We start from the raw sequence: 18,573 nt of genomic DNA, 5'->3' as shown, positions 1-18,573 counted from the left end.
TGAAACTTGTATATCTATGTGCGATTGAGTCTGAATATGATGCACAACAGAACTTTGAATGAAAAAACCTGTGACTGCTACATTGTAGCACTTTGTATACTGATTCAGAGACAAAGATATACAAGTGTTGCATATCAAATTAGTCAGCAGAGACTACTGATGCATCCTAGTCACATCACACTGTGAGCTAGAGGCATTATGGCAATAAAAGTTTAAAAAAGGTGCTCTGAGCTAGCAGATTCTCACATGACCTGATGCACTGAGAGGAGCTTTTTAACGCAACTGTTGCAAAGATGTATAAGGGCGTACAGTATCTATACAATTGCTGATATCTTGTTCCTGTAGCTATGATGGTCCCTCTCCTGTTTCACACAATACACTTTCCTTTAGCAAAGTGAACTCTGTGGCATCTCTGTCCTAGGATACTTATGGCTATAAGATTTGTTCCCAACTCTGGTAAGTAATGCATGTCATGGATTTCTGTAACTTTTGCTCCTGTTCTAATTTTCAGGGGGGCTTTAATTGTTCCAACTTTTGGCTGTAAGGACTCGATTGCCAATCCCTTTACTTGTGATAGGGTAACATTTGGTTAATGTAGTTAACCACTTCGCATTGCAGCTGAAATGCTTTGAAGTGCCTGATTTTACATACCAACCATCTCTGGTCATGGAGCGGATATCATACAGTTCATCAGCCAATTAGTGTATGCAATTTGTGGATAGCTGTGCAAGATGCTGGAAATGCTTTGTATGCAGGTAATAACTGGTCACACTGAAGCTAAGTGGAAGACTATTGTCTCCCACTGTGGCGCTTTAGCACAGTGTCAAGATAGTGCAGTATTTAGGTTGGTGGCCACCTTGGAACAGGGAATGAAGCCTCCCTGGAAGAAGTCTGCACAATACTGCACTTCACTTTCAACACAGGATCGGGAGAATCATGTCTATGAGGAGGGAGTGGATCAAACATGACACAATTCTGGGATAAGCACTTCCCTCCTCTTCATAGAAGCACGATTCAGTGCATTTTCCAGCCCACTCCCAGCAGTTGCCACCTTCATCTCCTCTCCCCGGGCTTCTCCTGGACAGGAGATTTTCAAAGTTGGTTAGAATGCTAAGGGCTAATTCAGAGTGAGCACCTCACCAATTGGTGGAGCTGCACTCATATTTAGTTTATACTTACCTCTCCGCAGTCTTCAAAGTGCTGCTCTGTAGTGCCATGTTGGTGCTGCTCAGCAGCAAAAATCACAGGGAAAATGGCGCCAACCATTTTCTCAGTGACACAAATGCACAGAAAAGATGTCCCAGGGAATAAGGTGCTGGCACCATTTCCCCGGAGACCCGCGCATACGCAGTACATTCTGGCATTAAGCCAGAATCTACTGCACTCAGTCTGCTGCCAGAGAGGAGGGGACCCAAACGGAGGCTGCACATGGGCCCCCCTCCTCTCATAATGCCCTTGCTCTAGTGGTATGAAGTAAGGTGGTGTACATTTAAATACAAAAAACATGAAATCCTGGAACGAGGCAGAGGCATATTTAGGAAAGTCATATAATTTGCAGATGGTCAGGGTATGTTGCAAATGCTGGAAGATGTTGTTCATCCATTGCCTGCACTAGCAAACCAACTGCTCTGGTGAATGCTTCCCTTACACTGACTGATGCTCTCTTCATTGCACAGGGATATAATATGTTTTCAATAGCATGTTTAAATTAATTTGATATGTACCTAGCGGAAAGCACATATGTATAATGCTGTAAGTGTTGAGTGCAGAACATCATGATTGAAGCTGGTACGGGTGCTACACCAGGAAGTAAGTGAGTATTGGAGAAGTAGGTGGGAATTCTACTGGAGAAGGGGACATGAACATCTGGTAGCAGGTAAGTATGTGCGAGTGTGTTACGTATGTAATAAACTTTTACATTCTACGGTGTGTGTAATTTTTTTTACTAATCTTTTTATTGCAGTGGGGGTACCTTTGCCTATTCGACTGCATCTGCATTCTGTGACCAACAGAATTGCGCAAAATGCGGACACCAATCAGGAGGTGCGGCCGCAGCTAGTCGACGCATATGCAGCAGTAAGCGGTTCCAAACGCCGACAGTAGGAGTTTGGTGGTGGCAGCTACATACCCGCCCACTGTGCAGTGGGTGGAGTCAGTGACAGGCGGTCACTGATGGTAAGCGGGAATCCCTGATACCCCAAGACCCAGTGGGGTTCGAAACTCCAATCTGTGATCGGGAGTGGCTAGGTCGAGGTCATCCGGCCTTTTCCATTACAAAGAAAATGACATAGTAGCATGCAATGACATGATCAATAAGTATTGTAATATATTGAACAGAATTGCAGGTCTTTCACTACTTTTTTTTATCCAGAAGCTTTATTGAGTCATTATTCGACCAGTGCCCAGGGGCGGATTGGGCCGCCGGGAAACCGAGCTGGTTCCCGCTGGGCCAGTCTCCACAGTGGCCAGGCGGCCACCCAGCACTTGCCCACCCCCCGCTGCTGCGATTGGAGCTCAGCTCCGATCGGTCAGCTCTATAATTTCTGCAGTGCATGCGCAAACGCTGCTGATGGAAAAAAAAGGCTAACGATGCAGCTCCACCCACAAGCCTTTGCAGAGCCTGTCAGTCATCACTGACAGCTCCACCTCCATCCAGCCCCTCTGAAACCCGGCTCCCCAACTCCAGAACAGCAGCCTGCACACAGTGACACCACGCATCCGAAACAAGCAGCGGGCAGACAGAAGAGCTGCAAGTAAGTGGCGGCAGCTGCATGGGGGGAATGGGCGGGGCAAGGTTGAAAGAAACACTGGGCTGGTGGGAATGAGCCTGACACACATTGGGGCTGGGGCACACAGGGGCAGCTGAGACACACAGGGGCTGGGGGGAATGAGGCTGTCACACGGGCTGAGACAGACTGGGGCTGGGGAATGTGGCTGAGAAAACACTGGGGCTGGGAGGAATGGGTCTAAGAGACACACACTGGGTTTGAGGGAATGGGGTTGAGAGACACACTGGGGCTGAGACACACTGGGGCTGAGACACAGGCTGGAGCTAGGGGAATAGGGTTGAGAGACACACCCTTGGTCTGAGGGAATGGGGTTGAGACACACTGGGGCTGGGGGAATGAGGCTACAGCTACAGGTGGGTCTGGGTATGGAGAGACGCAGGGGGTCCTGTAGAGACATATGGGGTCCTGAAGAGAGACATGGCGGCCTGTAGATGGAGAGACACAGGGAGCTTGAAGAACCACAGAGGGCCTTAGGATGGAGAGACGGAAGGAGGTCTGGAGAAACACGGGAAAGACACATAAATAGTTTGATCAGGGAAATTCACATTTTGTCCTGCACAAAAACTTATGTTACTATACATTATCTGGTTATGATGATGATATTGGTTATATTTATACGTAAACAGGCATCTTCCAGACAGTGTGATGTACATGAGTAGTGATTCCGGCTGAAGACGCTGCCCAGTGAGACTCAAATTCTTCCGAGGTTCCCTGTTGCAGAGAAACCACAATATAGGTAAGAAAAAAGACTTTCAAACTGACTGGCCTGTACCTAGTTCAGAGGGATTGAGGTCCCCAAATAGAGTGCATCATTCACCAAGATTTCTGTTGCTGTCCCTGTTCTCCTCAATGGCTTGCAAAAGCCCTTCCAGGCCCTAAGAGGAGAGAGTATCCTGCCCTTCTCCACAGACCCCGCCCCCTCAACAGACCCGCCCCCATAAGGGCTGCTTCCAGAAATTTCACATCCCAATCCGCCCTCATAAAGTTGCCAGCACTGGCTCCTGGACTTTTACAGTAACATTTGTCAATGGGGTAGAAAAATGTAAAATTTCACTATATTTAGTATTTTTCTTTCTTATTTACTTAGCGACATTGTACTTGATGTACAGTAGGTTATTGTGAGCTGTAATGTGCTTTTTGTGAAATTACATATTCTCTCCTGCTAATTTATTTCCTTCAGTTGCACAGTTTATAAAACCTGTACAGTGCAATAATAATAATTATAATCCTTAGTTCACCACTTTACCAGCATTTAGATTGCTGGAGAAAATATATTGCATTCTACCAAAAGATCTACAGGTCTTATGATGACACAAATACAGTAAACAACAAAATAAACAACAAACCATTTCTTCTGTGGTGGAGCAGACCTGCCAAGTATGAAATGCTCCCACCCTACCAGGTGAGTGCTGGGCATTTTTATTAAGACATTGGTGGGCATACAGTTGTTTACACCAAGGGCCTGATTCAGAGGTGCTTGCTATTTGCATGCGCTCGCTTTGAATCATGGTGGATTATTAAAAAAAAAAATCAACATCGACAACCGCTCCATTTTGTAGCGAGCCCTGGAGTGAGTGAAGTTCTCACGCGCTCCGGGGCTCGCACACCCTGCGCGTGCACTCTGGCCGACCATCGACCCACTTGCGTGCGCTATTCGCTCGCGAGCGGGTCTGAATCAGGCCCCAAGTCTGTTACACTTAACCATTCTCTTGTGCTTGCAGTTGCAGGAGGTAAGTATCCTGTACAAAACAAATGTAGATGACACATAATTTATGTTCGTACCTATATAGTGTATATGTGAGAATATACTGTATTTGAGGCATATAAGCTTATGAAGCAAAATTAAGCTTCATGCAGCTTATAAGGCTATATGATGCATTATACACAGTACTCATGGGCATAGCCAGAGCAGGTGCAGTTGGGTCCCATTGCTATAAGGTCCAGAGGCTTAGGGGGCCGATATTTGTCTACCAAGTTCCGGGAATAGTCTGCTAAGCAATTTGGTCTGGCTTGTTGCCGACCTAAAAAGAGCGATATGTCGTCACTCATAAAGGTGGAGGTCTCTGCACTCATATAGGTGGAGGTCTCTGTACTCATATAGGTGGAGGTCTCTGTACTCATATAGGTGGAGGTCTCTGTTTGTGCTCCCATTTTAACAGCACAGGCACAGCTGAGCTAATTAGTGCTGGACTCACTGTCAGAGCAGGCTTCTCCTTGATAATAGTCTTTGTGAATTGCGCTTGTCTGTGGGGATTGAGCTCAAGGTCGAGATCAAGACTGTTCCAGAAATGGACTGTGTGCCAAAACTATGAAGATCTCCACTCAAAGTGGAATTTCCTGCATTAGAAAGTAGCCCCCTAAGGTAGGAGCTGATTGGTTCCCGAGCCCTCCTACCCTGTCTTCAAACTCACTGTACTTCTCAGATCTGAAGGCGGGGGACTGCTGTGTATAATTCAAAAGCTGCTAATAGGGATGAGACAGTTGATGTGTCACCATCAGCAAATAGATGACATAAGATAAAAGGTCAGTGGGACATAATCTCTTATAAAAGTTTATGTATGGTAGGGCTGTCTAATGTGGTTATATTCCATTTTCAGTGTGTGGTGAATGTTATAATGGTTCAGGGAGGTGTGTGTAGTGAATGTTATAATGTAAATGGGGCACTGCAATGTTTCATAATATGAACTGGGGACACTGTAAGGTGGCACAGTATGAACTGGAGGCACTGTAATGTGGTACAATATGAACTGGGGACACTGTAATGTGGTACAATATGAACTGGGGACACTAATGTAGCACAATATGAACTGGGGCACTGTAATGTGGCACAATGTGAACTTGGTTCACTTTAATGTGGCATAATATGAACCACGGCACTACTATGGGGCATTAAATTAACTAGGGCATTACTATGGGGCAAAAAATTAACAACCACTGTGGAGAGAGTTGTCTCTCTGGAAGCATTGTTGTGGGGGTCCCTTCAAAATGTTGCTATGAGGCCCACAAAGTTCGGACTTGCCCCTGTCAGTACTTCTTTTGTCTTACTGCAGAGGTTCCCAAACGCGGTCCTCAAGGCTCCCCAACAGTTCAGGTTTTAGAGATAGCCATGGTTGAGCACAGGTGACTTAATTAGTACCTCAGTTAATTTGATTGAACCACCTGTGCTCAACCATGGATATCTCTAAAACCTGAACTGTTGGGGAGCCTTGAGGACTTCATCTGGGAACCTCTGTCTTACTGCATGTATTAGCTATTAACATTTTTGCTGTGCTGAAATAGAGACAATATCCTTTTAACCATAGATGGCATGTTTACTAGTCATGCATGCCAAGTGTTACGGCACATTACATGTATAAATTTTACTGACATAGCTTGTCAATTTAATATTCCATACATACAGTAACACTGATTTACAACTGTCTCAATTTCACCTCACTCTCATGAGTAATTAAAGGAGCATATACCATGCAGTATTTTAGGAGAGTCACTAAAACATTTATTGTACTTAGAAAGGGGGATAAAGTGGTGATCTGTTGGAATAGAATGCACTTGTAGGTTTCAGAGGCTTCAACCAAAGAGTGGGGGGGGGGAGACACGTGTGATTTCATGAGCTCTTGGCAAGCCATTCATTGGCACCAGTACACAGCCAAGGGCATTCTTCATCAAGTACTCTACATAAATTAAGCATTAGGGAGTCTTTCATGTTTAAACAATTATAATAAGTAATGTTAGGGCACCTTCTGAGGAAAGCAAGCAAACTACCGCAGAAACGCACCAAGGACACTGCTTTTCTGGAATCATCTACACGCTGCAATGAGCACTGAGTAATTTAAGTCCTAAGAGCATCTAGAAGGAATGGACATTTCTACCAGATGGTTAAACTATTCTGCACTTTTATTCTTCCAAGAGAACCGGTATGTGACATACAAACAAGTGCCAAAAGAGTATCTTACCATCCTGATTACTTTTAAACACCTCTGAATGACAGCCTGCTTCACTTTTGCTTTTGTCACGGGATTTACAGCAGTCATTTTCATATGTGAATAAATTACTTTTTCCAGAGCTACTGCCATTAAAATCTATATATACTGAATAACTAGCTGATGTACCCGGTGTCACCCGGGTAGAATTTAGATATTTCCATTTCCTTCATCCCATCTTCACTTATATGTTTAGTTCATTTTACGCCTCTGTGGTAAAGGAGTGTGCTTGCATCAAGATTAAGTAAATTCATATTATTTTTGCAAACAAATTTTATTGGCATTAAGAGCAAAAAAAAACCCAGAAATACATTTTATACAAAAGCATGTTATCAGCTTCAATAGAGGTAAGTCAACTTTACATTAAAGTAAAACACATAATACAAAGACACTGGTTGAAAATACTCCAATAGTGTAAGTGTATATAAACATCCTTAAAAAACAATGTGGCCTTACTGTCATGGGACATGGAGAGCTCCTCCCAGTTGTCCACCATGTGTCTCAAAATTAGTTCACGCCTCTTCCTAGCCATTAGCTGAGTGTTATACATGAGATAGGAACGAGACCAGAACAGGCAGTCTCCATTTCCTGTGATGGGGACAATGGTGTGAGGCACCATCTCCCCTCTAACATTTAAAAACTCAATTGCCATGTTTAAAAAAAAGAAAGAAATTGAAGTATAAAATGGAAAATAAACCTAGTCAAAGTGTTAAGTCCTTAGTGGCGACTCCAGAGGTAGGGCTGTCCAAAATTCCAATAGGGGAGCAACAGCAACTGCCACCCCATATGCTGCAAAACATCACTGGCAGTTGGTGTGGCTCCTTTATTTGTATATTGGACTGTGCTGCAGCCCCACCTTTGAAGCCGCCACTCGACCCAGACATCGAGCTTATAGTCTCACAGCACTTGGGACATGTTGCTTGTAACTAGAGATGTGCTCTGACCCTCGTGTTTCAGTTTTGGTTTTGGATCTGGATCTCCCCTGGTTTTGGATCTGGATTGGTTTTGTCAAAACCTCACCTCCATGTTTTGTTTTTCGGTTTTGGTTTTGGATCTGGATTTTTTCTTTAAAAAAATCATAAAAACAGCTAAAATCACATAAAATGGGCCTTATTTTGTTCCTACAGTATTATTAACCTCAACAACATTTATTTCCATTCATTTCCAGTCAGTTTTGACCACCTCAAAGCTCACAATACTGATTTTTTTTCATCTAGTTTAGGCCCAAAATTTGCACCAAGATAGCTGGCTGACTGCAGCAGTAGGTGCCACAAACACATGGCAGTTCAACTTCAGACATGGCACATCAGGAAACAATTTTCTTATTTAATAGAGGCCTGTGGGAGTTGGAGTATGTTTGTAGTTGAAGGCAGGGCAGGGACAGGGAGGGTTGATTGGTAGTAAATTTAATTTAATGTTTTGATTCTGAAGAAAATTTATGAAGGAGAAGCGGAGGGGAGGAGGCATTTACAAAAAAAATGTGATATATTCACATCAGTCCTTGCCATAGATGAGTCCTTGAGCATGGCTGCTGCAGGGAGTTGATTTTCTCATCCCAGAAGGGGAACAGGAAGAGTGCTTTCCAAAAACAAATAAGCAATGGACTTAAATAATCCTTTGCAAACCTTCTATAAAGGCATTTCCCAACCTGTACAGAGACATAAAAATAAACATAGTTAGTTAGTGGCCTCAAGGTGCCACTTAACCAGCACAGATATGTGGACAAGCGTAAGATTTATGATTCAAGGCAGGGATAGCTAACCCTGGTCCTCGAGAGCTATCAACAGTGCATGTTGTCCAGGTCTCCTCACAGAATCACAACTATAATAATTAACTCCACCTGTGGATCTTTCTAAATGTTTTGGTGAGTAATGAATACAACTGTGCACCAGCTAGGTCATCTGGAAAATGTGAGCTCTCGAGGACCGAGGTTGGCTACCCCTGATTTAAGGCCTAACATTGTGTCTTTCTTGAAAATCATGCGCCGGCTTCTGCGGCTAGCAGTGGATTTTCATCCAAGAATGGGTACATGAAGAGTGCTTCCAAAAAACAATTGACTTATATAATCCTTTGCAAACCTTCTGTAAAGGCATTTTCCATACTGTACAGGGACATTCAAAAAACAGAGTTAGTTAGTGGCCTTCAAACTGCCGTTGTTCTCACTGTGCATTTAACCATATCAGATATGTGAACAAGTGGAACAGAGCATTAAATGCAATATTTCAGATAAGTCCTACATTGTGTCTTTCTTGGGAATTCTTTCTTGAGCGCCATGCCTGCTTGCTGGGATTGGATTTTTTTTCATCTCAGAAGGGGACGAGGAACAGGAAGTGTGCTTTCCAACAATAGATAAACAATTGCCTTAAAGAATCCTTTGCAAACCTTCTGTTCTGTAAAGGAATTTCCCAACCTATACAGGGACATAAAAAAACAGAGTTAGTGGCCTTCAAATTGCTGTTGTTCCCACTGTCCACTTAATCATATTACTTAGAAATGTGAACAAGCAGAACACAGCATTAAATGCAACATTTCAGTTTAAGTTTTAAGTTTTACGTTATGTCTGGAGATCATTTAGAAAGCAGAAAAAGAGCTCCACCACAAGCAGCAGATGACTAAACTCACACACAAAGGTTTAATAGAAATAGATACAACACCAGATCAGATGTTTACCCTGGAGGATCTGTCTGATTCATCATGGTGCCCCCAAGACCAAGATTGTGCTAATTCCGCCAAAAGAGAGACTGACACCACGGCTTAACATAAGAGTCACCTTCTGGATGTGAATTGTCTCATTTGCATGGGGAAAACCCAAACCTCAGATGAGATGGATCTCAGCCAGTAGACAACATTGAAATCACTATTAAAAAGTCACAATGAAAGACTACAGTGTAGAGAATCTTTCTTCACAGTCAGGAGAGGCCTCAGAGAACATGAAAAAAGATGCTCTAGGTGCTGAACTTCAAGGGATTTCTCCATCATGTTCTGCAGTGTGGAAAGGATTCATTCACATGTTTTCTATAAAGCAGTTCACAGTTACAGCCTTTAAAGTGTCTGGCTATGACACCAACCTTTGCCAGGAATTACCAAAAATTATCACAAGCAAAGGATTCATCTGTCCGGAATCTGTCTGGGAATTCATGGATCATATCTGGCCTGAATGCACTAAGACATCCAGTAATTCTGTGTTCTGTAGCCGACTTTTATTCCTACCTGAATCACAAACTGAAATACGGAATAGTGAGCACAGACAACAAGGGGGCCTTTGTTATTCCGCTGCCTGCATGCCAACCAATACCTCCAAGACTACACCCACTGGGGGGACCAGGTTTTGATTATGAACATCCCCATCTGTTGCTAGGCCTTCTTCCAGCCCATCCATGCTGGAGTTACTGTCCAAAAAGGGTAAGCATGGTACAGAAAGAGGAGTTTGATGTCCCCGTTTACATTTTTTTTAATCTCTAATAGATGATGTAGAGAGAGAAGAACTTCAGATGTTGGGACAGGGGCTCCCACCTATTTGGCTTCCCTCCAGAGAACAGAGAACAGAGCTCTGTTCCTCAGGAAGTGTCTATGCCTGAGCTGATAGGTAGTGTCTGTCTGTCTGTTGGAAAACAACCTTCAGGAGATGGCAACCCAAAATAACAACAACTATAATAATGTGTCCACTGATAACCAGCCTTATCCCTTAACAGCAACATACCCCATATGGCCAACTCATAACATGACACCCAGTTTGCAGCCTCCACTTTCTTATGACACTAATCCAGTCACCATGGTTGATCAATTAGCCATGTGTGGGCCACCCAATTTTTGGCCTTCTACATTCTAACATCATAATAACACACTATAACACACTAGACATAATATTTGCTTTTGTTTATGTTTTTGAATAAAACAGTTTTAGAATTTAGGATGTACACTCTATTTAGGTTTGTAAATATAGGCTTTAGTTTTTTAGAGCATATAAATTTATAAGCTGTTAGGATAACATTTCTGCTATGTTTAAGGTTAAAAAAAACAACTTTTTTGTAACCAATAACTTAAACCAAAAAAAAGTTTTCATTGCAATATTCATGTTTGGTTTTTTTTATTACTGGTTTTGTTTACAAAATGCAATAAAAATATTTATCAAATTAAATAAATAAAATTCAAAAAAAAAATTTTTTATTTTTTTCACTGATGGTGTGGCTAACACGCACACAGAAAAAAAATTATTGTTTTTTCACACTGGGGGTGAACCCCTGAAAGAGGCAGCAGCCTCTTGACAGACAGTAGCACAGCACCACTGCGCACCTATGCCGATGACAGGTGTAGCTAACATGCACACAAAAAAATAGTTATTTTTTTTTTGGCCCAGCAGCCCTTGACAGACAGCAGCACATCACCCCTGCGCAGCTACGCCGATGAAAGTGACAGCCGTGTGTAGCTAACATGCACACAAAAAACATTGTTTTTTTATTTTTGGCCTAGCAGCCCTTGACAGACAGCAGCACAGCACCCCTGCGCAGCTATGCCGATGACAGTGACAGCCAGGTGTAGCTAACATGCACACAAAAAACATTGTTTTTTATTTTTGGCCCAGCAGCCCTTGACAGACAGCAGCACAGCACTCCTGCGCAGCTACGCCAATGACAGTGACAGCCAGGTGTAGTTACTACGCACACAAAAAAATATATATATTTTTGGGCCAGCAGCCCCTTGACAGACAGCAGCACAGCACCCCTACGTCAATGACAAGTGTAACTAACACTATTTTTTTTTTTTTCACACTGGGTGTGTGAAGAGCAACACTGAAGGACAGAGCACCCCCTGGACAACACAGCACTACAGCCAGCCAGCCCCTATGGACAGGACAACAGTCAGCCCCATATGGACAGGACAACAACAGCCAACCAGCCCCTATGGACAGGATGACAGCCAGCCAGCCCCTATGGACACGACAACAGTCAGCCAGCCCCTCTATAGACAACAGTCAGCCAGTCCTTATGGACAACAGTAGCCAGCCCCTATGCACAGCATCAGCATGCAATTAACAATAACAAGTATTAACAACAGCACAGCACAGCTTCCAGCTCCCTCCCTCTTCACTCTCCACAGCCAGAATGAAAAATGGCGACGAATCGCAGGACCTTTATAGAATCCAAAACCCGCAAGAATACGACAGTGGGATGATGACGTTTTGCCTCGTTTTCAGATCCGAGTCAGGCGGGAAAACCCGAGCTGACTCGGATCTGCCTCGGATCCCCATAATTCGGGTGGGTTCGGTTCTCAGGGAACCGAACCCGCTCATCTCTACTTGTAACCCAATCAGCTTGGCCAAGAGGAAACATTTTACAACTTTTCACCCCCTTACGGGTCGAATTTAGAAAAATCCCTGCTTAGTGGGTGCCTATATTATGGAAGGCATATTTTCCTCGAATTTCATGTTTCTAGGTCCATTTGTTTCGGTTGCGTGTTGATGAGGCAGTGTCACTCAGTCTGGATTCTAATAGGGGAGCCACACCAACTGTCACCCCAAATGCTGCCAAACATTGATGGCAGTTGGTGTGGCTCCCCTATGTAAATATTGGACTGCACTGCAGCCCCACCTCTGAAGCCACCATTCAACTTAGACAATTAGCTTACAGTCCCACAGCACTTGGAACATGGTGCTTTGTCACCCAATCACCAAGGTTGAGAGGAAACACTTTTCTACTTTTTACCCCTTAGAGGGACAAATTTTGAAAATCCCTGGTTAGTGGGTGCTTACATCATGGAAGGAATATACTCCCCGAATTTCATGTTTCTAGGTCAAGGGGTTTGGGTCGGGCATGGATGAGTCAGACAGGACACTTGTTTTATATACTATATACTGTATATATAGAGAGAGAGCGAGTGAAAGAGAGAGAGAGAGAGAGAGAGAGAGAGAGAGAGAGAGAGAGATTAATTTTCCTAGGATCAAATGGGGAGATTCTGACTTGTCAGTTCATTCATATGAAATCTGGGCGGCACAGATTTCCTAATGTCTCTAATATACCTCTTCATTTTTATTTTTTATTTTTAGTTCTCTGTGATATTAATGGGGCTGATTGTGAATTGGGAGCAAGACAAAAAAGCAGATAACTACACCCAGTGCTGCTGGTTGCAGCTACTGAGAGACTCATGGAGGTGTGGCCAGGCCCCCTACTTACAAAGCATAAAAAACATAGGGCCTGATTCAGAGCTGGACGCTATTTGCGCTTGCTCGTTCAGAAAAAAGGGGTGGCTATTCAAATGAAGCGTTCGCTCTTTGCGGTCTGTTCATGCCTCTAAATCTGAACGAGCGTACAAAACATGCGGTCGTTTTTTGGAAAACTACGCCCCCTGGCCACTCGCATCCTACGTCATGTCCACTATTTATTAGATTAATCAAGTACATCGACCAGCGTATGAACTGCTCGCTATTCTTGTGGTTGGTTTTTCCTACCGCAATCTTGCGAGCAGTTCTGACTATAAAATAACCCAGTGACATGGTCAATGACGCTGCTGTATTAATTATGCACACCCATAAAACGCCCGTTTTGACCTTTAAGCACACATGCGTTCGGATCTCCACTCCCCGTTTTCAAGCACCTTCCCCTGTTACCACCCACATACGCCTCCTCCTGTCACTCAAAATAGCAGGCATTCGCTATTTAGCGAACAAACGATTTTCGGCCGCACTGACTGGTTCGCGCATGCGTATTACAAACATCGCTCGGAACGAACGAGCGGCCGCTTACGAGCGACCATCTGGGCTTGCAACAAGACCCTAAGGTTGGGTCTCGGCAAGCGCAAGCCCCAGGGAGCTTCCTGCTCTGGTCGAGCAGGAAGCTCCCCACTGACATAATTGCTGATGTCAGTGGGGCCGCCCCCAAATGGCAAGCGTTCCAACGGGAACGCCTCCGTTTTGATGGCCACCCCCTCTGCCCGCCTCACAAATGGGGTGAGCTGTCAATCACCATCGACAGCTCGCCCCCTTTGGTGCGAGACCCGTAGTGACGGAGCACCCGTCGCTAGCTGGGTCTCGCGCATGCCTAGTGGGCAAACATTGACCCGGTTGCAAGCGCTCAGCGCTTGCGACCGGGTCTGAATAAGGCCCATAGTCCCTATGTTTTTAATAGTTGAATGCTCATATAATTTAAGTACATATATTACAATGTGAAACTGAATTTTGTTTGAATTTTATACAATATTGTGAGGATTCTTAATTTACTTTTACTGTGTGCTAGTCTTTCTTTCCTTTCCATGTTCAGAGAGGTGTTGCTCTATGAGGACAGGAGGCAAAATGTAACAGAGTGAGACTTTAGAAAATGTGAGTTTAGCAGTACCCTCTCACATTGGTTGAGTTTTATCTTCAAAATGGGAAAACATCTGGATGAGAGTTTAAATCGAGAGTTTTTTAGTCTAAAAAGATGTGAGTTTGCATGTTCTCTGACTCTATTACATTGGCCGAGTTTAAAAGTGTGTGGGGTAAATTTACTAAGAATTGAGTCCTGCCCGTGTCTGTCCGTTTTTAAACATGGGTAGGAACAATCAGAATCGGGAGGGTATTTATTACGTAAATTCGGGAAGTTACCAAGCTCCGTGTTTATCAGGATCATGTTTCCCGATGGTAAATGTGATCGTTCCTACCCGTTTTAATCCCCGTGTTTCCTTCCCGAACAAGCAGCCTGCACATATCAGTGAGATACGAGCAGGTTGCTTGTGTGTGTAACTAAATGGTTAATTTTTTTTAAAAAAATGACATGCCCAACACCTTCCCCCCCAAAGAATAACCAGCACCGGGCTCCTGAGCAAGTCCTGGTTCTAAACATCCGGGGGGGAAAAACGTGGCTGATAGTCAACAGTACGTGGGTCACCGACAATCAGCGGCCGCTGACTGTAGAGCAGCCTCTGATTGGCTGGCGGGCCCGGAGAATGACAGAACCACACAGTTTATGTCATTCACCGCGGTAGAGATGTATGTGTTAACACATACATCTCTACATGTCTGAAATGGATCGGGTACTCGTTTTGTTTTGCCAAATGCCGTGGAGCCTACAGGAGAAGGGGACCGAAACTATGCCAGGAGGTAAATGAGTATTGGATTTTTTTTTTCATAGGTAACATGATGGAATTCTACTAGAAGAGGGGATGGGAACATCTGGTAGAAGGGTAGCAGGTAAGTATGTGTGAGTATGTTAGGTATGGAATAAACTTTTATATTCTACGGTGTGTAGAATATATCTATTTTTTTACAGTGGGGGTACCAGTGCCGGCCGCCTGGTGAAATTTGTAGTTCCACAAGTGCCAAAGGGCAGGCACGTTGGCACCTGTGGTTCTACTGTAAAAAACATGAGTATAATTCTAATTTTCACACTATTACCCCTGCACCCACCAGCCAGGGCTGCAGGGAAGAGCCCCAGGCTTCAGCGTGAGCCTGGGGTGCTTGGAAGAGGGGGACCCCTTTATTGGGGTGGTCCCCACCTCTTCAGAGATCCCCGATTTGTGCTGACTAGCTTGGGGTGTTAATGCTTTGGCCGGGGAGACCCAGTGAAAAGGTCCCCTGGCTAAGGCATTACACCCCGGCTACATTTCAGTCCAGTGCTGATTTAAAAAAGAGGGGGAACCCCACGCTATTATTTCCCCCTATTTTCAGACGCCAGTGCACATTCCTAAAATATGGGGGTAACCCTACATGTATTATTAGAACCAGGACTGGCTCAGGAGCTCGGGGCTGGTTATGCTTTGGGAAGGGGGAGAAGTCATTTAAAAAAAAAATTAACCATTTAGTTACACACACAAGCAACCTACATGTATCTCACTGATATGTGCATGTTTCTGCTAGACATGCAGCTCAGGTGGGGTGTTATTTGTAAGTCAGAGTTGCCTACCCTCCCGATATTCGCGGGAGTCTCCCGAATACAGGTGGGAGCTCCCGCTACCCCGTAAAGTAGGTTGAATCCCCCGCATTCCCTCTGCCCTGTCTAAAAATCCGGACAGCGTATGCGCGAATCCGGAGGTAAAGGGGGCGGGGCCCGAAGCTTAAGACGCAGGGGCGCACTCACCGGGTGCAGGGAGGCAGGAGTGTGGCTGCTTTGAGGTCTCCTGGGCACGCCTTCCCCTGCTCACAGACTGATGCTCCCAGCATTCCCTGGCCAGCCTGTGATGACAGAGGGGGGAGGAGCCGACGCCGGAGGACACTGAAAACAGAGGAGCTGCCTGAGACTGTGAGTGTAGAGCTCACTGCAGCTCCTGCCACATGTATAACTCATGTCAGTGCCGTGGGGGAGGGAGGGAGATCTATTACTGTGTAATTGTATGTGATGTATGTGTAGTAATGTGATGTATGTGTAGTACAGTATGTGTGGGTGTAGTAATGTGATGTATGTGTGTGTAGTAATGTGATGTATGTGTGTGTAGTAATGTGATGTATGTGTGTGTGTAGTAATGTGATGTATGTGTGTGTGTAGTAATGTGATGTATGTGTGTGTGTAGTAATGTGATGTATGTGTGGGTGTAGTAATGTGATGTATGTGTGTGTGTAGTACAGTATGTGTGGGTGTAGTAATGTGATGTGTGTGTGTGGGTGTAGTAATGTGATGTATGTGTGTAGTAATGTGATGTATGTGTGTGTGTAGTACAGTATGTGTGGGTGTAGTAATGTGATGTATGTGTGTGTGTAGTACAGTATGTGTGGGTGTAGTAATGTGATGTATGTGTGTGTGTAGTACAGTATGTGTGGGTGTAGTAATGTGATGTATGTGTGTGTGTAGTACAGTATGTGTGGGTGTAGTAATGTGATGTGTGTGTGTCTAGTAATGTGATGTATGTGTGTAGTAATGTGATGTATGTGTGTGTAGTAATGTGATGTATGTGTGTGTGTAGTAATGTGATGTATGTGTGTGTGTACTAATGTGATGTAATTGTGTGTGTGTGTGTGTGTGTGTGTGTGTGTGTGTGTGTGTGTGTGTGTGTGTGTGTGTGTGTGTGTGTGTGTGTGTGTGTGTGTGTGTGTGTGTGTGTGTGGAGGTGAAATCTTCATATGATGTGTGTGACTGACTGGGTGTCTGTGTGTGAGACACTGTGTGTGTGTGTGTGTGTGAATCTATTCATGGGATGTGCTGAGACTGTCTGTGTGTGACTGTGTATGAGACTGTGTGTGTGTGTGAATCTATTCATTGGATGTGCTGAGACTGTCTGTGTGTGACTGTGTATGAGACTGTGTGTGTGTGACTGTGTATGAATCTATTCATGTGATGTGTATGAGACTGTCTGTGTGTGACTGTGTATGAGACTGTGTGTGTGTGACTGTGTGTATGAATCTATTCATGTGATGTGTGTGAAACTGTCTGTGTGTGTGTGAATCTATTCATATAAATGAATGTGTGCGTCTGGGGGGGAATCTATTAATGTCAATAAGGCAGGGTAGAGATGTATTAATGTCAGTGGGGGAGCTAGGGCGTCAGCTTATAGGAATATATACGCCCATAGGTGGAGTTAGACACGCCCTTTGGGTGGAGCAGACCACGCCCCCACAAAGGCGCGTCGCATTCTGCAGCCATCTACAATCTCCCTCAAAGTCATTTTCAAAAGTAGGCAAGTATGTTGTAAGTTCTATTTTAACACCGTGTTTGGTTTAATGACACCCGTGATTCTAATAACGATTTTTGGTAAATTCCTGTGTTGTATTCCTGTGTAGGGAAAGTACTGCCATGTTCAGATGTGTTCTAGTTGTATTTTCAGGTGCATTTTAACTTCAAAATCGTCCGCGATCACCTCTATAGATACAGTATATTCCCGTGTTTGGAAAAATTACAAAATACTCCCGTAATTGCCGTCTCAGACCAACACGATTCTTAATAAAGTTACTTTTGATAGTTTACTGCGAAACTCTCACATTTTCTAAACTCTCACCCTATTACATTTGGCCCAGGGTGTTTGTATAAAGACGGACTTCGCATATTTGAGGTTTGGTTTTGTCAATGATCAGTTTGTTGTCAGTTATGTCTTGAAATTTGGCAGCTCTAGAGCTATGGGTGAGTTAATTAAATGGTAAGGTTGAGGTTGAAAAAAAATGCTATAATTGTAATATATATGTGCGAACATGTATGTAAAATAAATACAGATTTATACAGTAGTTTGACCTCGGATCTTAGGAACATTTGTGTGTTAGCCATAAATGTCATGAAGACAAATGTAGTTTATCTGTATTGTATGTTCTTGAATCAGGCATCAGTAACGTGTGGTAAGTGAACAGTAATACCCCTTTTACACCGGAGCTAAAACCCGGGTTATTGCAGGGTTAACCCGGGCAGCTCCTTGGTGTAATAGGGGTGAGGGTTGGATCGCCGGGTCGAGTGACCTGGTAATCCAACCCAGGTAAATAGCAGGGTTTAACACGGGAGTAACCCGTGAAACCCTGCTGTGTGTATGGCGCACTCCGGGTCTTGATGACCCGCGGTGCGCCGCGAGCCGGCCGATTGGTCCGGCTACAGTGGTGCTTGGTGATGACGTTATCTCCAAGCGTCCACTTTCATGCCGGAAAAGTTGGGTCTATGCAGACCCGACTGTGGTGTGAGCGGTGCCGACTCGGGAATATCCCGAGTCAGCGCCGGCTAAATTCCGGATCTGATCCGGATAGGAACCCTGTTCCAACTTTGGGTCAGACACGGAATTTTGGTGGTAAAGGGGTATTACACAGGTGCTATATATTGTTTTCTCTTTAATGTTACATATTTACATTTGCTGTGCAAGCTAATATTACATTGCACTGGACTTAAGATGATGGACGTATTATTATACCAGTCAATATTTTTACAAGT

The sequence above is a fragment of the Taudactylus pleione genome, unplaced genomic scaffold, assembly GCF_031769625.1.
Source record: "Taudactylus pleione unplaced genomic scaffold, aTauple2 ptg001091l, whole genome shotgun sequence".
NCBI classification, from domain to species: Eukaryota; Metazoa; Chordata; class Amphibia; order Anura; family Myobatrachidae; genus Taudactylus; species Taudactylus pleione.
This window is presented reverse-complemented; position numbering follows the sequence as displayed.